At 41.7% G+C, this 21,920-nt stretch overlaps 1 protein-coding gene across 2 annotated transcripts in view; it reads left to right on the top strand.

The window, feature by feature from the left end:
- The first annotated feature begins 7,954 nt into the window (after positions 1-7,954).
- LOC110307911 (type-1 angiotensin II receptor A) overlaps positions 7,955-21,920 on the top strand; it is a 53,002-nt gene continuing 39,036 nt past the window's right edge. The window contains exons 1-2 of one of the 2 annotated variants that reach the window (XM_021180177.2): positions 7,955-8,121; positions 16,355-16,438. The gene's annotated coding sequence lies outside the window, so the exon portion shown is untranslated. Of the gene's footprint in view, positions 8,122-16,354; positions 16,439-17,778; positions 17,968-21,920 lie in introns of those variants that run through there. The other variant, XM_021180178.3, reaches the window with a different exon arrangement.

Below are 21,920 nucleotides of genomic sequence, written 5' to 3'. Positions count from 1 at the left end.
TTAGTCCATGGTGATCTGATAGGATGCATGGGACAATTTCAATATTTTTGTATCTGTTGAGGCCTGTTTTGTGACCAATTATGTGGTCAATTTTGGAGAAGGTACCATGAGGTGCTGAGAAGAAGGTATATCCTTTTGTTTTAGGATAGAATGTTCTGTAGATATCTGCCAGATCCATTTGATTCATAATTTCTCTTAGTTTCTCTGTGTCCCTCTTTAGTTTCTGTTTCCATGATCTGTCCATTGGTGAAAGTGGTGTGATGAAGTTTCCCACTATTATTGTATGAGGTGCAATGTGTGCTTTGAGATTTACTAAAGTTTCTTTAATGAATGTGGCTGCCTTTGTATTTGGAGCATAGATATTCAGGATTGATAGTTCCTCTTGGAGGATTTTACCTTTGATGAGTATGAAGTGTCCCTCCCTGTCTTTTTTAATGACTTTGGGTTGGAAGTCAATCTTATCAGATATTAGAATGGCTACTCCAGCTTGTTTCTTCATGCCATTTGCTTGGAAAATTGATTTCCAGCCTTTCATTCTGAGGTAGTGTCTATCCTTTTCTCTGAGATGAGTTTCCTGTAAGCAGTAAAATGTTGGGTCTTGTTTGTGTAGCCAGTTTGTTAGTCTATGTCTTTTTATCGGGGAGTTGAGTCCATTGATATTAAGAGATATTAAGGAAAAGTAATTGTTGTTTCCTGTTATTTTTGTTGTTAAAGTTGGCATTTTGTTCTTGTGGCTGTCTTCTTTTAGGTTTGTTGAGGGATTACCTTCTTGTTGTTTCTAGGGCGTGGTTCCTGTCCTTGTATTGTTTTTTTTTCTGTTATTATCCTTTGAAGGGCTGGATTCGTGGAGAGATAATGTGTGAATTTGGTTTTGTCGTGGAATACTTTGGTTTCTCCATCTATGTTAATTGAGAGTTTGGCTGGGTATAGTAGCCTGGGCTGGAATTTGTGTTCTTTTAGTGTCTGTATAACATCCGTCCAGGATCTTCTGGCTTTCATAGTCTCTGGTGAAAAATCTGGTGTAATTCTGATAGGCTTGCCTTTATATGTTACTTGGCCTTTTTCTCTTACTGCTTTTAGTATTCTATCTTTATTTAGAGCATTTGTTGTTCTGATTATTATGTGTCGGGAGGTATTTCTTTTCTGGTCCAGTCTATTTGGAGTTCTGTAGGCTTCTTGTATGTTCATGGGCATCTCTTTCTTTAGATTTGGGAAGTTTTCTTCTACAATTTTGTTGAAGATGTTTGCTGGTCCTTTGAGTTGAAAATCTTCATTCTCATCCACTCCTATTATCCGTAGGTTTGGTCTTCTCATTGTGTCCTGTATTTCTTGGATGTTTTGAGTTAGGATCTTTTTGCATTTTACATTTTCCTTGATTGTTGTGCCGATGTTCTCTATGGAATCTTCTGCACCTGAGATTTTCTCTTCCATCTCTTGTATTCTGTTGCTGATGCTCGTCTCTATGGTTCCAGATTTCTTTCCTAGGGTTTCTATCTCCAGTGTTGCCTCATTTTGGTTTTTTTTTATTGTGTCTACTTCCCTTTTTAGGTCTAGTATGGTTTTGTTCATTTCCATCATCTGTTTGGATGTGTTTTCCTGTTTTTCTGTAAGGACTTCTACCTGTTTGTTTATGTTATCCTGTTTTTCTTTAAGGATTTGTAACTCTTTAGCAGTGTTCTCCTGCAATTCTTTAAGGGATTTTTGTGCTTCCTCTTTAGTATCTTCTACCTGTTTAGCAGTGTTCTCCTGTATTTCTTTAAGTGTGTTATTAAAGTCCTTCTTGAAGTCCTCTACCATCATCAGGAGATATGCTTTTAAATCCGTGTCTAGCTTTTCCGGTGTGTTGGGGTGCCCTGGACTGGGCGAAGTGGGGGTGCTGGGTTCAGATGATGGTGAGTGGTCTTGGTTTCTGTTAGTAAGATTATTACGTTTACCTTTCGCCATCTGGTAATCTCTGGGGTTAGTTGTTATCGTTGTCACTGTTTAAAGATTGGAGCAGAAGCTGTGTTCCACTCACCAGCAGTCTCAAAATCCTGCGGCGGGGGTCGTGGGTAGCTGACGGTACCCCGGTGCTGGTCCAGCCGGAAGAGGCCTGTGGTCCTACTCAGGCCGGTTTTCTGCTTCCCTAACTAATGCAGTCTCAGGTCCCGCGCGCAATTGGATTGGAGCAGAAGCTGTGTTCCACTCTCCAGAAGTCTTAAGATCCTGTGGTGGGTGTTGTGGGTAGCTGGCGAGTGTCAGCCGACCCTGCGCCCCAGCTGCCCTGGTGCTTTTCTGACCGGAAGAGGCTTGTGGCCCTATGTAGGCCGGATTTCTCTCTCCCCAACCAGAGCAGTCTCAGGTCCCGCGTGATTGGACTGGAGCAGAACCTGTGTTGCATTCACCAGCAGTCTCAAAATCCTGTGGCGGGGGTCGTGGGTAGCTGGCGGGTGTCAGGCAACCCTGAGCTCCAGCTACCCCGGCGCTGATCCGGCCGGATGAGCTCTTGGAGTGTTATATAAAGTTTAGTGAAAGTCATCTGAACAGTATATTTTACTGTTCAGACTGATACAGACATTTGGGGCACCTTAAATATGATAACCGAAAATTCAGAGATGGTGCTGTTCTTCTCTGGAGATGGAGACATCCGGGTGAGGGAAAGAAGCCTGCCAGGTACTTCCAGCCAGTTCTGGTGCTGCAAAACTTCAGGACATAACCTCCTGAATTTCTTTCTCACGTCAAGCTTGTTCCAACTTCTGTGAACACATCCACACAGACTTCAGCAGTGCCGGGGGGATAACCTCCTTCAGCTGCCTTGTGAATTGAATTGAGTACCACAGGGGGCTAGAAATGTTCCCAACTTCTATATCTTTCTTAACTCTTGTGTTTAACTTTTTATTGTGTTGATTCCGTGTGTATGTGTGTGATTAGGAGTGTGTGTGTGTGTGTGTGTATGTGTGTGTGTGTGTGTGTGTGTGTGTGTGTGTGTGTGCGCGCGCGCGCGCGCGCGTGCGCATGCGTGCGCATGCGTGCACCTGCAGAAGAACCTGCAGCAGCCAGCTCTCTCATTCCACTTTGAAGATCCAGGGACCAGAACTCAGATTGTCAGGTGTGGTGGCAAGCGCCTTCACTCACTGAGCCATCTTGGCAGTTGAAATAATTTTATGTTTAGTACTAAACGTTGAAGGAGGCCAGTGAGCTGGTTCAGCAGATGAGCACACTTGCCATGGAAATCTGACTCGATTGCGATCCCTAGAACACATGTGAAGGCGGACGAAGACAGACACCACAAAATTGTCCTCTGATATGGAGTTCAACCCCTCATGATAATAATCAATGGGAGGCTGGAGAGATGGCTCAGAGATTAATTGTACTGTCTGCTCTTCCAGAGGTCCTAGGTCCAATTCCCAGCAACCACGTGGTGGCTCATAACCATCTATAAGGAGATCTGGTGCCCTCTCCTGGCCTGCAGTCATATGCCCAGGCAGAATACTGTATAATAAGTAAATAAGTAAATAAGTAAATAAATAAACAAATCTTTTAAAAATGATTAATAAAAATTTGAAAGTAAACAAATAACATGTTTAAGATATTTAGTGTTTCACTTGGTATGTTCCTAAGTAAATACTATTCATATATCCCTATGACTTTAAATGTTTATGTGTTTGTATTATGTAAGAATCTATAGCCCATGTGTGCACTTGCCTGGGGAGTCCAGAGGAATCCATCTTGCACCAGCTGGAGTGGCGAGTGTTGGCGAGCTTCCTGATATGAGTCCTGGGGAATGAACTCGGGTCTTGTGCAAGAGAACAAGAGAAGTACCCGCTTTTAATGGCTGAGCCATCTCTCCAGCTCCTCTATCTTCTTTTGACTTAAATATTTTCTTGTTTAGGAATTTCATACATGAGTATTTACATCATTTTCTCCTTTCTCCCTATCTCCAACTCCTCTCATGTCCTCTTCCCCACCGTGTGTGTGTGTGTGTGTGTGTGTGTGTGTGTGACCCACTGAGCCCATCTAGCATTGCTAGGATGTATGTGTGCTTAGGGCTGACCTATCAGGTTACCCCTGGAGAAAATGGATTCTCTTCTCTCTATAGCCATTGAGCTCTTAATTGGAGGTGGGAGCTTCCAGAATCTCCCATTTATGTTGGCATGCTAATTGGGTTTGTCATTATGCAGGCCTTGTTTAGTACCATATTGCATCTCTGAGGTAACCATCATCTGCTGAAAACAGAGCTTCTTTGATGAGGAGTAAGAGCTAGACTTATCTGAGGGATAAGGTTCATATTTATAATACACTTAGGAACTGTATTGATATAGAACAATGGCAGTAGTAGGTTCTTCTCTTGGGTCTCTGATGTCTCCAGCTACCAGTAGTAGTTGGCAAGGCACAGTAGCAGGCATGCATTTCTTCCTCTGGCGTGGGCCCTAACTTGAATTAGGCAGCTATTGGTTACCCCAAGATAAAAGTGCCGCTGTATCTGGCCAGTTCGGCCATTGTGGTTCATAGGCTTTCTAGTCTCTCCCTTGGCAGCCTGCCTATCACCTTCTGACATTCTGTGAGCAAGTCCTTAGGCTTGCAGGTCAGTTCCAACTCCCGTGTCCAACACGTGTGGTGTATTCAGAAACGGTCTTACCTGTGAGTTCTGGAGAACAGCTAAGGGCATTGCCAACAGCCCATATTGTTTTGGAAAACAACATAGAAGATTTCCCATGGCTAACACTGGAGTTATGGCAAGGTAGTGTATGGCTCTTGTGAAAATCATTATCACCTCATGTGGCACAACTCAGTTAAATGTACACACACACACACACACACAAGCACACATATTTTAAACTCTTGCTGCTATTTCTTTCTCTTCCTTCCCTCTCCCTATGTATTACCCTTCCTATTGTCCAGTATAGGTCTCCCTCATTTTCTCCATTTTGTAACACAGATCTCCCCCTACCCCTCTCTAGCGTTTCTCCTCCCCTCTGCTCACAATCTCCTTCTGTTTTCCTGTTTTTTTTTTTTTTTTTTTGGATACTTCAGGTTACATTTTGGTTGCCTTACCCAGTGTAATACTTTCTAGTTCCATCCATTTAACCTACAAATTTCATGATTTTATTTTACATTTTTAGAGTTGGGTACTGTTCCACTGTGTCTGTGAACCACATTTCCATCATCTATTCATTAGTGGAAGGACGTTTAGGCTGTTCCTGTTTCCCAGCTATAATGAATAGAGTGGCTATGAACGTGGATGAGCAAGAACAGTGGAGTAGATGGCGGGTCCCTCGGGATTACGACAAGGAGCGTTGTAGCTGGGTCACATGGCAGATGGACTTTGAGTTTCAATAATTTTCCACACTGATTTCCATATTGGCCGCATCAGTTCTCAATCAAAATTTCCCCCTTCCCTGCATCCTCAATAACATTTGCTAACACCTGTTTTCTTGATCTTCACTATTCTTAGGGCTGTAAGATGGAATCTTAGACTAGTTTAATTTTCATTTCTCTGATGGTTAAAGATGTTGAACATTTTATAATATATTTCTTAGCCACTGTTATTTCTTCTTTAGAGGACTCTGTTCAGATCCAGAGGCCATTTTTAAATTGTGTTTTCTTGACTTTGTTTTTTGTTACTTATACATTTTGGAAATTAATCCTATAGTTAAATAACTTAAATATATATATTATATGTTATGTGTTAATACAATATGTTATGTCATATGTCAAATGCCATAATTATATATCATGTTATGGTATATGCTACATGTCACATGTTACATGTTAAATGTCACGTTATATACTATACATAATTCATATGCATGCTATATATAATATAATTTATATGCATATCATGTATAATTAAATAGTTTATATATTCTGGAAATTAATGTGTAGCTGGAAAAGATTCTTTCCTACTCTGTGGGCCTCCACCTCACTCAGTTGGCTGATTCTGTTTCTCTCCCTGTGCAGAAGACCTTTAGTTTCCATGGGGTCTCATTTGTCAGTTGTTGGCTGTAGTTCTGGAGGGAACAGAGTTCAGGGAGCCCTGTCCGGAGCTTGTCTCCTGTAGGGCGCTGCTTCTGTTATCTTCCAGCAGAGTCTTTGTTCCAGGTTTCATAACAGAAGACCTGCACTTTTAAAAACTGAGTTTATATATTTGCAAAGATTCAACCAACGTGCCTGTGACTTTTCACAATGCCAGAATCTATTGGATAACAATAAATTCACAAGGAATATTGACTTTGTAAGAATCAATTTGCTAAGTAGTCTCCAATTCCTTGATAACCTGACAAGGCAAATGCAGAAACACAGACCCTTTTATTCCAATCTGACCTATGAACATTAACTTTCAGATTATGCACTATACATCACACACACACTATATATACACACACATATATGTAATTTACACATGGGCTACATAGGATTGAAGAGTATCTAATAGGACTCAGGGAATTGCAAAGATGCTTGAGAAGCAGGCAGGATAGCTAAAAGGGTCAAAAGGGGCCTCTATGGTAATGAGATAACCGCTGCTGGAGGTCTGCTGCTAAAAGTCAAGGTTTGAGCTGAGCCAGGGGCAGAGGCTTTAGCAGCCAAGTGCAGGACTCAGCCCAGGAGACTGTTTCATGTCAGGTAGAGACACACAAGTGGGCAGATGTGTCACTTCAAATAGAACAGCTACATCATAGCAGAAACTGAGCTAAGTCGAAGCCCCTAGGAGGGCTGGTAAGATAATGGCTTCTTACCCCTGAAGCCTTAGGGCTTCTTCTCTTCATGGGGCTCAGGTGAGAGAGAGCTGCACCCTTTTCCAGTCTTGCCAATCCAGTGTGCTGTCACTCCTGGCTTCCCAGATTTGATATTAACATCGGCATGTGAGGCTATAGTCTCCATTTACCTTGATTGTTTTTTAAGGAGTGGGGCGTGGAGCATGGGGTGGTGGGGTCTTTCTGCTTTAAGAAATAAGTTGTTAATCTGTGCCTTGTGGCTGGTGCCAGGCAGATGACGTTTATGTGCCCATCAAGGTGTGAATTCTACTTCTGCATTTTCACTTTAAGTGGAGTCAATGCTGCTTGTAAAATACAAACTCTGCAGTCGAAAGCCATTGTTTTGCACAATGTGGAGTAACTCAGAGCAGGACACATTGTGATCTCAATTCTTTTCTTTTTCCACTGGATTTGAATTGCTAGCACTTCGTTAAGATTTGCATCTCCATTCATAGAAGCTGTTAGTCTGAAGTGGGCTTGTACTGTGCTGCCTGAGTTTGGTATCAGAGTAATTCTGGCCTCGTGATACACTGCAGAATGTATTTCCCCTTTTCTCTTCTCTTCTCTTCTCTTCTCTTCTCTTCTCTTCTCTTCTCTTCTCTTCTCTTCTCTTCTCTTCTCTTCTCTTCTCTTCTCTTCTCTTTTCTTTTCCTTTCTTTCTTTCTTAAATTTAGAATTGAGTTCATTTTGTTCTCAAATATTTTGTGCTATTTTTTTTTGGCAGTCTGTTTTTATTTTTAAATAAATGCAGCTTTAGCCACGTGTAAACTAGGAGGAACTGATAATCTTTTATTTTACAACTCTGAAATTAATCCATGCCATCTGTAATCCACAACACAGGCCTCAAATTTTGAGTCAGCCACAGCGAAGAAAGAGAGTTACTTAATTCATCTTTAAAATTTTTCCAAGATTTCTTTTTTCTTCTTTCTAAGTGGAGCATTTATCTTGGAGTCAGTTCATGTGGCCTTACGCCCACCTCCCTCCATCTTCAACACTTCAGGCTGGGATGTGGGATTCAGGACCAGCTGAGTTTGGATCTGGAAGGGTACACCAGTGACTGGCAGCAGGAAAGACTCCCTCAGAAACTGGAGAGGGAGAGGGTTGGACAGAGGGTCTCGGGGCGGGGCGGGCGGGGCGGGCGGGGCGGGACAGGGAAGGAGTGCAAAGCCTTAGGGTTGGAACCTGCCGAGCAGCGACGCCCCCTAGGCTATAAATATGGAAGTGCCTCGCTGCTGATCGCCAGGCAGTTGGGAGGGACTGGATGATGCTGTCTGGCCGGAGAGGACTCGGGGCTTGAGTCCTGATCCACCGGTCGCTGGGGTGAGTCGCTGGGGTGGCCGAAGCCAGTACCAGCGCTGCGGCTCTCCCAGCTCTGCCGCTCTCCCGGGTGAGTCCTAGCCCAGGCGTCCCGCCAGCGTGGTGATCAGGGGCGGGAGGGGTAGGTTCCTTGTAACCACATCTGAATCTAGAGTACTGGGCACGGAGGACCCGGGGGACCCAGGGGAGCTAGCTCACTCCAGGCCAGCGGAATGAGCCTGGAGGGGGCTGCCCTTCTCCGGATCAGGTGGGAGGGAAGTGCGCTCGTTTGCAGCGTGGTCCAAAGGAGTCATAATGTTTTGATCAAACTCTTCGAGTACAGGCTAGAAATCTACAGAAATGGGAGGCAAGCAAGTCAGTTTTCCACCGTGCTTTTAAATAACTGTTGTATTTTAGCTGTGGCCTGAATTTAACCGTAGCCTGTATGACCGCGGGGCCAAACATCTGAAGTTGTGCTACTTTGAGCTTAAGTTAAGATTGTCCCCAGCCTCACCTTTGTTTGCCAGTGACCCTGAACTGCCTTCTCTCCTTCTTCTCTGTGCGGGTTCTACTAGTGGGTCATCAGTATCACATAGATGGTAGTGGGGCCAAACGCCATAACCACAGGTGTTCCCAGCCACACTTTGATTCTTCAGTCAGAAGTGGGGAGAAGCTGGTGGCTGCACCTCAGCAGGCTGTCTTGGCCTGTAGTCCTCACTGGATTTCAGTGGTTCCGATTCAGTTATGAAGCGAGCGAGCGAGAGCAGGGCTCTCCACTCTTCTATCTCATTTCACTTTCCTGAGAAACCTTTAGGCCAAGGTCTCCGCAACCTCAGACTACGGTGGTCTCCAGAAAATTTAAGCCAATCCTACTCAAGACTTCACCTGCTCCCCTGTCTGTGGTTAAGCACAGGAGAATAGGCTATGGGTGTCCATGTTTGCCCATGTCCTTAAGCATAAAGACCCACCATCAACTCCGGGGAGACGTCTTTTTTTTTTTTTTCAGGAAAATTTGGGCACTCTGTGTGCCCTGAGGTCTCATTTGGAAGTTGTCAATATTAATTTCCTGTGCCATTCCAGGAAAAGAGAGAGAGAGAGTGAGAGAGAGAGAGAGAGAGAGAGAGAGAGAGAGAGAGAGAGAGAGCAGCCCCACAGCCTGCTCTCTGCAGTCAGTAATTGTTTCCCTTTTCAAGGTACTTCATTCCTAAAGCGATTTTCTTGAGAGTTACCGCCACCGAGTCCCTGTATTTATTGCCCCTAGCAAAAGCCTTAACCCACTTTACAAATATAAGGACTCCAAGAGGCTTGTTTTAGTGTTTCATCTCCTTGGTTTAACCACAAACAAACAAACACTACCTATCCTGTTTGCTTATCTCCGAAGTCTTTTTGGAGCCATTAAGGCCCCACTTGGACGGTCACTTCTCCATCCACAGGATCAATTTCCTGCTAATGCCCAGGAACCCTCCTTGTTCTTACCTTGAATTAGCTGTGTGATATTAAGAGTGTTTTATTTATCTAACAATTCTGAGTCTCTGGTCACTGCACAGAAGGTCTCTTACAGTCTTTTAAAACCTTAATACTTTCTGGTTTTTGGTTATTGCTGACTACATAAAAGTCTAGACTGGTTACCTTATTATCCCATGATAAGAGTCTTTGAAACTGTTAACATCTCTGGTCAAATGTTTCTTAGTGAGAGGTCCACAGGTCTATCCTCAAATCACAGGTGACAATTCCTGTAATGTATGATACATACTGCTTAAGGTTTAGGGAGGGGCCTCAAGTTGCAAGGTGTTAAAATTGACTGACTTTTCTGAGCCCTTCTTCTCTTCCTGGATTCCTTGTTTTTGTTGTTGGTGTTGGCTTATTTTCCTCTTTACAAGGTTTGGATTTCTAGTTTTACTCTTCCTTGGAACTCAGAGAACATCTAACTGATTGACTAACTCTGCATCCACCACCTTAGAAGAGAGTGGGTTTTCTCTTACGTGAAAACCTGTTATCCAGAGGCTTACAAAATGTTTGCTCATCACAGTGTCTGAGTGAGGCTTGCTGAGCTCCGGTCATTCTGCCTTACCCTGGTCAGTGTAGGAAGGACACACCATGTACAGTTCAGCTTTCTTCATTTTCTTTGTGTCCTGTCTCGTTTGGGGGAAGAATTGTCTCCGTTACTTCAGAGCATATTTTTGCTGCCTTTGACTGCTGCTACTTATGACTGTGTGGATCTTGTGTTACTAATTAACAGTGATAACTAATTTTGCTTGTGACAAGGAAAAGAAAAGTTTAATGTTATACTTATCCCAGCTCGGAGGAAGTGTTTGCCAGCAAGGACTTTGAAGCATAGTTTGAACTACAGATGTGTGGCTTCTCTGTGCTCTCATGATGCCTTTTCCAAGCAGAGAGTTGAGAGCTGCTATATTTTGCTCTCAAATCTGTTCTAGGGACAGAGACCGAATTCCTGTCCCATTTGCACGTTTTGGCTTCCCAGCCCAGGCTGTTGTCCTTGGGCCTTTTATTTATCCCTGTACCTGGTCCTTTCCCTGGATTTTAGGTTCTAAAAAGCAACTTCTTAATGACTTGATACCTACAGTTACTTTTAACCAGTACTACCTAAGTGGCAGAAGATAATATTCAAATGATTTGGCAAGTGACTACTATTAAACCATTAACGACTCTAAAATATAGTGTTTCCCTTCCAGAAAAGGAATCCAAAGTGGTATAAATAAGTTTCATTAGAGTTATCTCTTTAACATAAAATCTGACAAATGGGAATTCAAAAACAAAGTCTATATTTAGAACATTCATAGAGATGACAAATGGACATTGCTGTATTACCATGAAATATTTGCTGATTTTTAATTCTTTTCATAGTAGATATTCAGAAAAGAAAAAATCCTTGGCATATGAAAAATGAATTAGTGTTTCTTTCTTTTTTTTAATAACAAAGAGGTTCATGTGGTTTGAGGACTGTAGGATTGCTTTTCTTTGTTTTCCTACTTTATTCTTATAGGTCTATTTAGAAGCACTTACTTTAATTTGCTTTTATTCTGGCTCCTCAATAGGTGTTTCCTCTAAAGGTCTTAAGTAGAATTGAGTGTTTAGAACCTGCTAGCTACTGTTATAACTCCCACGCCCAAGAACATTTTCAAGGGTTTTGAAGCTCTTAGGCTCTGTTATGTTTATCATATTTAAAAGTTTGGGAAACAGATGAGCACAGAGACCTCACTGCTTCTATGGCAGCATGTCTTTCCTAACTCTGGATGTGTTCCCAATTTTAGCTCACATGATTAATGGTCCTTTAGTTTAGATCAACGAACTTCTTATTCATTTTGTATACATAGAAGACACTGTGATCATCACCAAGAGGTAAAAGTCTCTTTAGGCCAGTGAACGTAACTATTTGTCTCAGTTAACTGCAGGCCAAGAATATTGAAAACACATGCGTGTGGCTACGTGCTCGCTTATAATGAGACTCACTGCTTGCTAATTAATGCTCTGAGTTGCTTAGCCATTCACTTGTTTTCTATGAACCAGAGATCATGCTCTGCTTTAAGACATGAAGACTTGTCTGTGAAATCGGCCTCAGCAGCAGCAGGTTCTGGCAAAAGCAATTACATGGAGCAGAGTGACGTTCAGCCCTTGAGGACACGTCAAAGCATAAAAACGGTCTTTGCCCTGCAGAGTTGTTGGTCAGGCTACACGCGGATTGAGAAAGAGAAGATTAAAAAAACCACTCTGCCTCCTGTCCTAGTGTTCAGATGAGATAGATGTCTTGTGTGGCTGAATTGTTTGGTCCTCCTATAATGGCAGCTCCTTCTGTTCCTCCCGAGAACTACCTTAATATTAATTAATTAATTAATATTAATCTTACACCTTCATAGCTTCTTACTAAGCACTGAGCAAATTCCTCATGCCAGAGGACAATGGGATGTGTTTCATCCCATCGTGTACACACACACACATGCACCATAACACAGGCTTAAAGTCAATCTCCTTGGGACATAGACATTAATGTAATTTTCAATCTAAAGAACTACTGGCTAGGAAAAAGTAAAGAGAATGAAAAGATCAATCAAAGACAATGAAAGGCCGAAGCCTTGAATCTGTGCTGTTTAATGTGTTGAGTCAAGTCAAGCTTCTGTGTTCTGTTCAGGCTTGTCACATTAGCTAGTCACCTCAGGTGCCATCATAGTCCACAGCCCAGCCTCCTGGGAATCATCTGAGAATTCATGGAAATGTAAAGCCTCAGACTTGTAGGCTAAAAACCTGCATTTTCACAGGAATCCCAGGTGATTTGAGTCAAAGACAGAAACACACGCTGGTACCCACGCCTCGCCTAAAATGATTCCCTTAGCTGTGGTTTTCTTGGCCTTTGTATAAGACAGTGTTTTAAAACTGGGCAGTGGAAGTGCATGCGGACAGAGACAGAGGCAGGCAGATCTCTGAATTCTACAGATCCAGTTCCTGAACAGCCAGGGCCATGCAGAGAACTTCCTTTTCCCCTCAAAATAAAATAACATTTCAATAAAGCCAAAATGTATTCATCATATACCAATGCCCCAGTGTTCATTCTGTGTCTTTTATTTAACCTTCATAAACCTTTATGATATGGTCTCTACTCCATCTTCATGTTACCAGTTGGATACTAAGAAATAGTGGAGATGAAGAGATGACCCAAATATGGTAACTGACACTTAAGGTTTAAACACGATAATCCACAGCCCAAACAAGTCATGTTCTTTGTCACATTGTCTGTCCTGCCTTAGGCAACCTACTTTTGGATGAACGCTAATGGTCTAAGGATTTAATTAAAGTTATAATCGGAAATCAAGACCTATTTCACTAAAGGAAGAAGAACATTAAGAATGATTGTTTTATTCATAGTATTTGATTTGAAGAACACTAATAAGAAATCTAGAAATTTGAGCTATCAGTTGGAGGAACTACTAAAACAATATCAGTATTACCATTTAATGTGCATGTGAGCAGAGGACCCTGGGCAGTACTGGTATCTCAGTCAAGCTTTCTAAAAATGTAGCTGGACAGAGTACAGTCTATTGTCACAACTGCTTGGGAAACTGAGGCAGGAGGTCCCATTGAATCAGGAGTTCAAGGGCAACCTGAAAGATATACAAAATGGTTTATAAAACATTTCTAAAAAGCTGATGGGCTTTACAATTGGGGGGGTGGTGGAGCTGGGAGTGTAAGTTGGTTAGTAGAGTCTTTGTCTAGCATGCATGCTTCTTCCCCAGGACAACATGAACCGGTTTGTGTGTAGATGCTAACTCAAATCACATCTTACTCCCAGCTTTCAGCATAGGCTCTTACATACCTAATGCCTGGTTTATAAACACTGTAGTAGATTCTAGATATAAAGTGGTCAAGCTCCAAGCCAAGTGGAGATTTCATTTAAGCCAGTGAATCTTAAATGTTTTGGTTCCTGAAGGATTCCTTTCAATGTATGCAGATTTCTGGCAGTTGTTAGACAGACCTAGCCAAATACTTTTTGTTTCGACAGAGCATCATCGATGTTGGCTGGAAGATTGAGCTGAGCCTAGATTCTCTGGAAACATGCCTGAGAAGCCTGTTCCGCCATCAGGACAGTTGTCACAGTTTTTCTCAGTGATGAATTTTACCTGCTGCTGCGATCTAGGACTGAAGCCTGCAGGCGGCTTTAATAATACAGAATTTAACAGTTACGGGAGGGCTTGCAGCAAAATTCAACTCTGATGCCAGCCATGCAGGGGTGGGGGTGAAAGAGGAAGCAGTACACAGAACACGTGAAACACTCGCAGGCAGAGCTTCTCAGTGCTAACAAGACAGAGTATCAGTGACCACCCTCACTGACTTCACAAAGCCTGGCTTGTGAGCAAGACAGCTTCCTTTTTAATTCTTCTAAACATGTTAAAACATCTCATTTGTACTTCTTCCAATGAAGGCCATATGCTTACAATTTTATCATCGAAACTTTCTCTACTCTTTGACCCACATTTTTCATGGTTTTCAACTCAATTCCATTCATGATTCTAACTCCGCGTGTAATTCTTCTTGAATGAGAACGTCCCATTAAGCTGGGTTTAATAACTGTCTTTCCGTTCAGATGATGTCACACGCTGTACCATGAATAAAACACACTGTACCGTGATGCGTCCCAGCCATTCACGGCGCACAGCTCGATGCTGCCTCTTTCTCTGCAATGGCAGGGGATGTGCAGTCTTTCCCACACATTGGCTTCTTAAATACTTTCTGACACTTGACCTGTTGCGGCGAGAAGAGGTTCGCTAACAGAACCAAGCTGCCACAATTTTCAGCAACATGATAAGGAAGTATAAAGTCGTAGTATATGTATCTTATATTGTTAGTAACATTTAATGACAAATGCAACCACAAGTACCACTCTGTATACACCGGCTTTGTAGAATCCATAATTCTTGTCAAAATACGATGAAAGTCAGACCTAGGTTCTTGCTATTCTAAAGAAAGTAATTTAGTTTTGTTATCACTGGCTTATAAGGAAAATAATTTCTTTTGTTTTTACTGATGCCTGAAAATTTGTAAAGCAGAAGAAGTAACAGCAACAACAAAAAGCTGAAGAAAGAAAGTACAACAGGCCTAAAAGGCTTCAGGCCGGATAGCCTGAACTCATTCAAGAGTCTGTGTATGCACTCTCAGTTTTCTTTAGTGACTCTCGATTCCCACCTTGGGTTTGCTATGGACTGTCAGCCAATGACCTCATAGTTCACTCTGCCTTTCTCTCCTTAGCCCGAGTCTGTTAGCGCAACGAACAAGGGTACTGTGACTCTGATGATTTCCTGAATTCTCTCCCCAAAGTGTAGTCTTAGAAAGAGCCCACAGCCTTCACAGCATCCTAGGATTGCCAAGGAAAATCTTCTTAGCAAAACACCTTTTGATAATGAAGACAATGCCAAAACCCTGCTGTTATGATAGCATAGCCAAGATGACCTTCATATTGGGTTTTCCTTGTCCCCGCTACACAGTCCTTCTCAGCGACTCTGCAGATTAAAATAAACTTTGTACGGTCTTCTGAACTCATAACAGAGGCTGCTGATGAACTTATCTATCTAAAACAAAGAGGAGATGATAAGCAGCACAATAAATAAATCCCAGAGACAAACTGCAAGCTTTCGAAAACTGCCCCACATTACATGTAAAACATTAGCGTCTATAAATAGCAGGCACTCTTTAACAGGAGAGACTATGAACTGCCCAACAGAAAGAATAAGCAAAGGTTACCGCTAAGTAAAATTCGAGTAGAAGAACTCCTGAAAAGCACTGGAAGTTGAGAAACTCGGTTTCATCCATAGGTACAGAAATGCCAATCCAAACAACACATAAAGAAGGGGTTTTTGCAAAAACCTAGACTTTTGGCATCAGATTTTTATTGTAAACTTTATAAATAGTATTTTATAAATATCTATCAGACCATTAATAAGTATGCAAAGAGTTTAGTTCAACAATTCTATTTTGGACTTGTGCCATTGATGATGTTCATGTAAATATAAAAATACCCACACATGAACGTGAGCATTGAAACATTTTATTGCAGTCAAAAGGGAAGCTGGAAAAAAAAAAGATTTAAGGCCCCAAGAGCAGGCTGGCTAAATAAATTATCAAGAAATAATGCTGCTTTAACTGTGCTGACAGAGAACGCTCTGCATAACTATAATGCTAAATAAAATGAACAGATTAACGGCGGCCACGAACAGAGATGGAACATTTTCGTAGGGAGAACATGAACCTACCCAGCTGTGTGCGTGCATATACACTGAGTGCTGGGGGAATAACAAGAGAAGCAGCTCTGGGAGGTGACCCAGAGACAAAATTAGAGAAAGAAGTTCACATTATTCAGGAGCAATGTTTGTATAACATGCAGGTTTACTTATAAGAAAAAGAAAAGCAGAAAAGGAAAACTTTCTATAAAGGAAATTTCAAAATATAGTACAGTAACACTTGTATAAACCTCATAATAAAAACAATATTTAGCAAGGTTTAACTGCAGATTCATGAGTTAAAAACCCAATCTGTTAGGGTCTGCATCTGGCAACGTGACTTCAGAGTCCGTTTCTCCAGTCCTGTCCCCTTGCCTAGTATCTGTGAGACCCCAGGAAGGATGCTGATCGGTATCAGGAAGAGACCGTCTGAGACAGTATAACTCCATATTAGAGAAAATAGTTGTCAGCGTGGATCAGGTGACTTCATTTTCTCCTCACACAGTCTTAATGTGGAGGATTAACAATTATTTAATTAAAAAAATTAAAATCTGATCACTGTTGTGAATCACTTTAATATTCTTTAATATTCTCTTCCAGACTTAACATATGAAAGATTGGTATAAAATGGCTGGCATTTTGTCTGGATAAATCACAGCAACCCTCCAAGAAAGCCATCACCAGGTAAGGGTCTCATACCTACATTATATCTTCCAGTAGTGTTCCCTGATAGTTAATGGTGAGATAGGCAGGGAAGAATAAAATTCCAGTTTTAATTTATTTTCTTGATACATGACTTAATATTTTCTACAACTTTGAATGTAAACACTATCGTCGTTACCGTTCATTTGTGGATTGATAGAAAACCATGTGTCAGGTCTGCAAACCTTTGTCAAAGAGCCCTCTGGCCCTGTGCTGCATTCTTTCTGCAAAAGTGGTGAAGAGACTCACTAGGAAATGGCTGTGGTCTTCTCAGACACCACATCAGATATGCATTTACTCACAGTCGGGGGCCTAAAGACCAAAACCTTAAAGTTAGACCCGCTCACTTTCAGAAAGCTGGTATGTCTCTGAGTCTCCCCTTGCAAACCTCTCCCCTAAACTAATGATAACATGGGGTAATATTAGCCAGAGAGGGAGGTCCTGTAAGTCCTGAGATAAGCCTGAGAGAGGCACGGGGTCACAGGGTAGGACACTGGTCCCTTGGAGAGTAACACAGTGCTCCGAGTCTGTTTCGGAGTGCCAGCTCTTCTGTAGTGGACTTTACTTACGTTTTCTACTAAGCGGTTCTCATTTACTCAACTAGAAGAGAAAGAGAACGTCAGAGAACAAGCCTGCAGCTTCTCCATTCTATTTAGAGAGATTTCAAAGGCAGCATGTGGCGGTCCGGAATGCGTGATTCCACTTTGCTGAAGCAGAAGCTGGCTGGGTGCTAGGTGGGTGGGTATATAACTGTTACCAGTGACTTTGCTTTTGTTCCTCACTGGCATGTAGGAAATCTGGAAGGTACCCCAGGGTAGTGGTGTGAGGAAACTATTTAGGACTACTTTAATCTTGAAGATAAAAATAGTCACATTCTACAGAGTTGTCACTGTGTATCTTTGGAGTTTGGTTTTGGTTTGGTGTGAGTATGCATGTGTGCGTGTGAGTGGTGTGTGCGTGCGTGTACGCTACTGGGGATTGAACCCAGGACCTTATACACGATGTACTCTTGAGTCACAACAGAGTTTTTTCCTTTAACCTTTATTTTGAGACCTAGTTTTACCCAGTCACCTTTGCATTTTGAGTCTCCTGTGGTGGCTTCTCTCCCAAGTACCGAGGCTTATAAGGACCTCAAGCCCCATGTCCAGCTGACATGATGTATTTTAAGAATTCTTGTGCTGGTTTGGTTTTGTCCACTTGACTTAAACCTGGACTTAAACCTGGAAAGAAGGGTTATTAATTGAGAAAACCTCTCCATAACACTGGCCTGTAGGCAAATCTGTAGGGTATTTTCTGAATTAGTTATTGATGTGGGAGGGCTCAGCCCACTGTGGGTGGTGCCATCCTTGGACTGGTAGATCTGTGGTTTATAAGAAAGCAGACTGAGCAAAACATGAGGAGCAAGTCAGAAAGCAGCACTCCTCCATGGCCGCTGCATCAGCTCCTGCCTCCAGGTTTCTGCCTTGAGTCCCTACCTTGACTTCCTTGGGATGATGGACTGACTACAAACTGTAAGATGAACGAAACCTTCCCTTCTCAAGTTGCTGTTGAGCGTCGTGTATTAGCATAGTGATAGAAACCCTGGCGGAGGAGACAGCGCTGAGGAGGAGGGAGCTCAGCCTCCGGGGGAGGAAGACAGGCGACCAATCAGAGTGCGCCTTCTACAAGAGGTTTTAATGCTGAACCCGCCTCTCTTCCCTATACATCCAAAGACATCCATTCCCGACATTTACACTTGCAGGAATACGTTCCAAATAATGATGACACCTTGCTTAAGAATAGCAAACCCAGAAGATAACGTCATTATAGATGTTTTTCAGACATTTCAGTTTAAGGCTAACAAAACTAATATTCTTCATTCTGAGAAGCCATTTTGTTGTTGCTAAGGGACTGATGCTCTACAAATCCTTCTAACTGGAAACGACGCCCCGGTTTCTGTTTAACTAGTCCTAAAGTCCCCATTCCCAGCTGTAAGTGCTATGCTGAACACAGAAGCCGCTTGTTTGCCGAAGACCTTGTGAATTCGGTAATACCCCTTTAAAAGTTTTACCAGCTTACAACCAGGGAACTCTGATCTCTCATTGATTGAAATGTGTAAACAGCATTTTAGAGTTTGTTTTACAGGTTCAAAGTGTTTATGTTAGAAACCAACGTTTTACAAGTAGGGAAGCCTGAATAGGACGTTTAAAAGAATAAAAAACTGGGTCGCCAACACAGTCTGTGGACAGTCACTGCCCAGTGTTATGGCCGTTGATCACATGTGGGTACTGAAAGTGAAATATAAATTAATTCTGACTACAGAAAATAGAAATTCGGCCTCTCAGCTCCTAGTGAGCATCTCAAGTGTTTGGTGGACATGTCTTTGGTGGGTGACACAGATGTAGAAAGTTCCAGTTCTCACAGCCGCTCTGTTTGACAGGCTGCAAGAAACACAGTCTGAAAGAATACAGTGAACATTCATGGCCAGGGAAAGGAGAGTTATACGCTCCTTTTAACCTGGGCATTTTAAAGCAGTTTGAGATTCATGATTACTTAGAGCCCATGGTCTGGGTTACAGCCGTCACAGGCCCCTTCATGCCTTTCATATTAGCTTGTATACCTAAATATTTCATTTATTAGTCTAGTGTTATATTCTTAATTTTTTTTTAATGATGTGAAGGGACCTGTGTCACTTTGAGCTAAGGACTAACACGCGGATGTGACAGTTGGCTTACTTACCTACATCACCATCGTCCTTCTTTCAGTAAAGGTCTCAGAATTCTTTGAATAAGAGCTGTGTCTCATTTGTCTTAACTTAAACGGATTGATGTGTGGTGGTTTTTAAAATAAATAATTTGGTGAGCCAAATAAAATAAATTACAAAGCACTTGTGTTTTGGACATCTCTAGTTTTATTTGGCTTACACACACTACAGATAATAGCAATTTGATTTTGTTTTTAATGAATACAATTAACTGCTGGATGAATATGTTCTTAAAATTCTTGTTCATCCTGTTTCCAAATGTTCCATTAACAAAATGTCAGTCTCAAATACATTCTAGTCATTATCCCTAGCAATGCAATTTTGTTTATTTCCTGGAATAACACAATTGCACAAGACCGAACATTAAACACAAAATTGCCTTCACTGTTGAAGTTCAGGATTTGAAGTCAGCTGTCAGCCTAGTTTTGAGAAAGGGATGTCACAAATGCTAGTCCTCTTGTCACAACAACCTTACCAGTCACTTTTCAAACACAGCAGAAGTAATAGAATACAATAAAATACAACTCCCAGAATGCTTCCAGTGTGTGTGTGTGGGGGGGGGGCGGGGGATTTAGTCATTTTGTATTTGTGTGTGTATGTGTGTTTTAAGTAAACTAAAATGTAATTTGGTTTATATGGTAAATTATCTAATAAACACAGATTATTATTGGTAACCTGATTCCTTTGCTAACTAACATGGGTAGATAGAACTCCACCTGTGGACATGCTACTTTACATTAGTTAAGGAAGATGCTACGGTATCATACATTTTTGTGTTTCATCAGTTTTTTTCTTTTCTGGTTCTATTACTATCTGTCTATCTATCTATCTATCTATCTATCTATCTATCTATCTATCTATCCATCTATCTAACTGCCTGTCTGTCTATCCCCCAAGAGAAAGTAATTCTGCAGTCTTTCTAAGTAATTCATTATAACAATTAAAATTCTTAAGCTAAAAAATTTAATTTCATGGGGAACTTTTGCTCAATATATGCAATTAATTTTCATCAGCTTTATTACTGAGCGTTCCAGATTGGTTAGGTTTACAGTAATCTGATGCTGAAGACCAAAGAGGGGTCTATCTCTCACAAGAAGATGCCATTTAGTTGGGAAGCAAATGTGATCAGATTTGAGCAGTTGAGTATTCTTGTCTTAACACAGAGTCAGGAATATACCTAGGCTGGAGTATATACTGAGAAGAGATAAGAAAATTAGTGTGGTTTTACAAATGTTGTCTTGGACTCTTGCCTACTAGTAGCTAAAGAGCATCTCTGAAGACCAACAGACTTCATTTAGAGAGTGTGGCTATAAATTCTTTTATCAAAACTGAATTCCTTTCCTGCGGGATGGTCTGTTAATTCACCTCCTTGTCACAGACACACCCCCAACTCTTGGTGCCCGTGCTCCACACGTTTACTTAACTGTCTAAATCCCTGTGATATTTCAGTTTTCAACTATCACAGTGTAGGAGATAGTCACTGAGCAACTGTGAGGTAACTAAGATTTATTTCCTCTAACTACAAGACTGGAATATCAAGTAAATATCTTGGCATAATGAATTTTTAATAAAGATGATACACATGTTACCCTTATTCAGCAGTGGATTTTGCAAGAGATTCTGGCATTTAGTCAGTGGTACTTTTGGAAACCTGCATGCTAGTTAACACAGAGCCCAAAGGTGTGAACAGAGATGAAAGTCCCAGGCAAGGGGTCAGGAAGATGGCTCCCTTGGTAAAGTTCCTTCAGTGTAAGAATAAGGATGTAAGAATGTGTTTGAATCCCCAGAACCCAGAAGAAAGCTGGGTATAGTGAGTGGGAGGGAGAGCAGAATTGGCAGGGTTTGTGGGCCTGTCATTCCAACGGGTTCAGTGAGTCATCCCATCTCAAACAATAGTACAGAGAGTGAAGGGGGGAAGACACCCAAAGCCAAACTCTGATCTGCACACACACACACACACACCCACATACACACACACACACACACACACACACACACACACATACACACACACACACACACACAAAGTATACCTATACAAACATACATACACTTATACTACATGCATATACCTACACACACAAGTACACACATAAGTGAGTGTACCTACACATACATGTATACATATAACTACACACACACATATATACACACAAATATTAATGTACCTATACACACATGATGCATACATACACTTAAACTTCATGCACACACATGCATATACCTATACTACATACCCAAGCATATATACAAGTGACTGTACCTATGTAAACATGTATACATATACTTACACTACACACACACACACACACTTGCACACACACTTTAAAAATGTTCCAGGTCTCATACAAGTTTCAGTGGATGGAGAGAAAATCAACTGAGTAAATTTTATAAAATGTTGAATGCATAAAGAATGAGAATCCTTTCTGGGAGCATTGAGCATGAGCAGTGAGAGTGAGCAGGGAGTGTGAGCAGTGAGAATGAGCAGGGAGTATGAGCAGTGAGTGTGAGCAGTGAGCATGAGTAGTATGAACATGAGCAGTGAACAGTGAGTGTGAGCAGTGAGCAGTGAGTATGAGCAGGGAGTGTGATCAGTGATCAGTGAGTAGTGAGCACTGAATGTGAGCATAAGCAGTGAACAGTGAGCATGTGCAGTGAGTGTGAGCAGTGAGTGTGAGCAGAGGTTGATGCAGGTTTAATGTGATGTTCAGAGAAGCCTTT

Source organism: Mus caroli, unplaced genomic scaffold (genome assembly GCF_978045245.1).
Source record: "Mus caroli unplaced genomic scaffold, Mus_caroli_1 scaffold_15, whole genome shotgun sequence".
Taxonomy (NCBI): Eukaryota; Metazoa; Chordata; class Mammalia; order Rodentia; family Muridae; genus Mus; species Mus caroli.
This window is presented reverse-complemented; position numbering and strand designations above follow the sequence as displayed.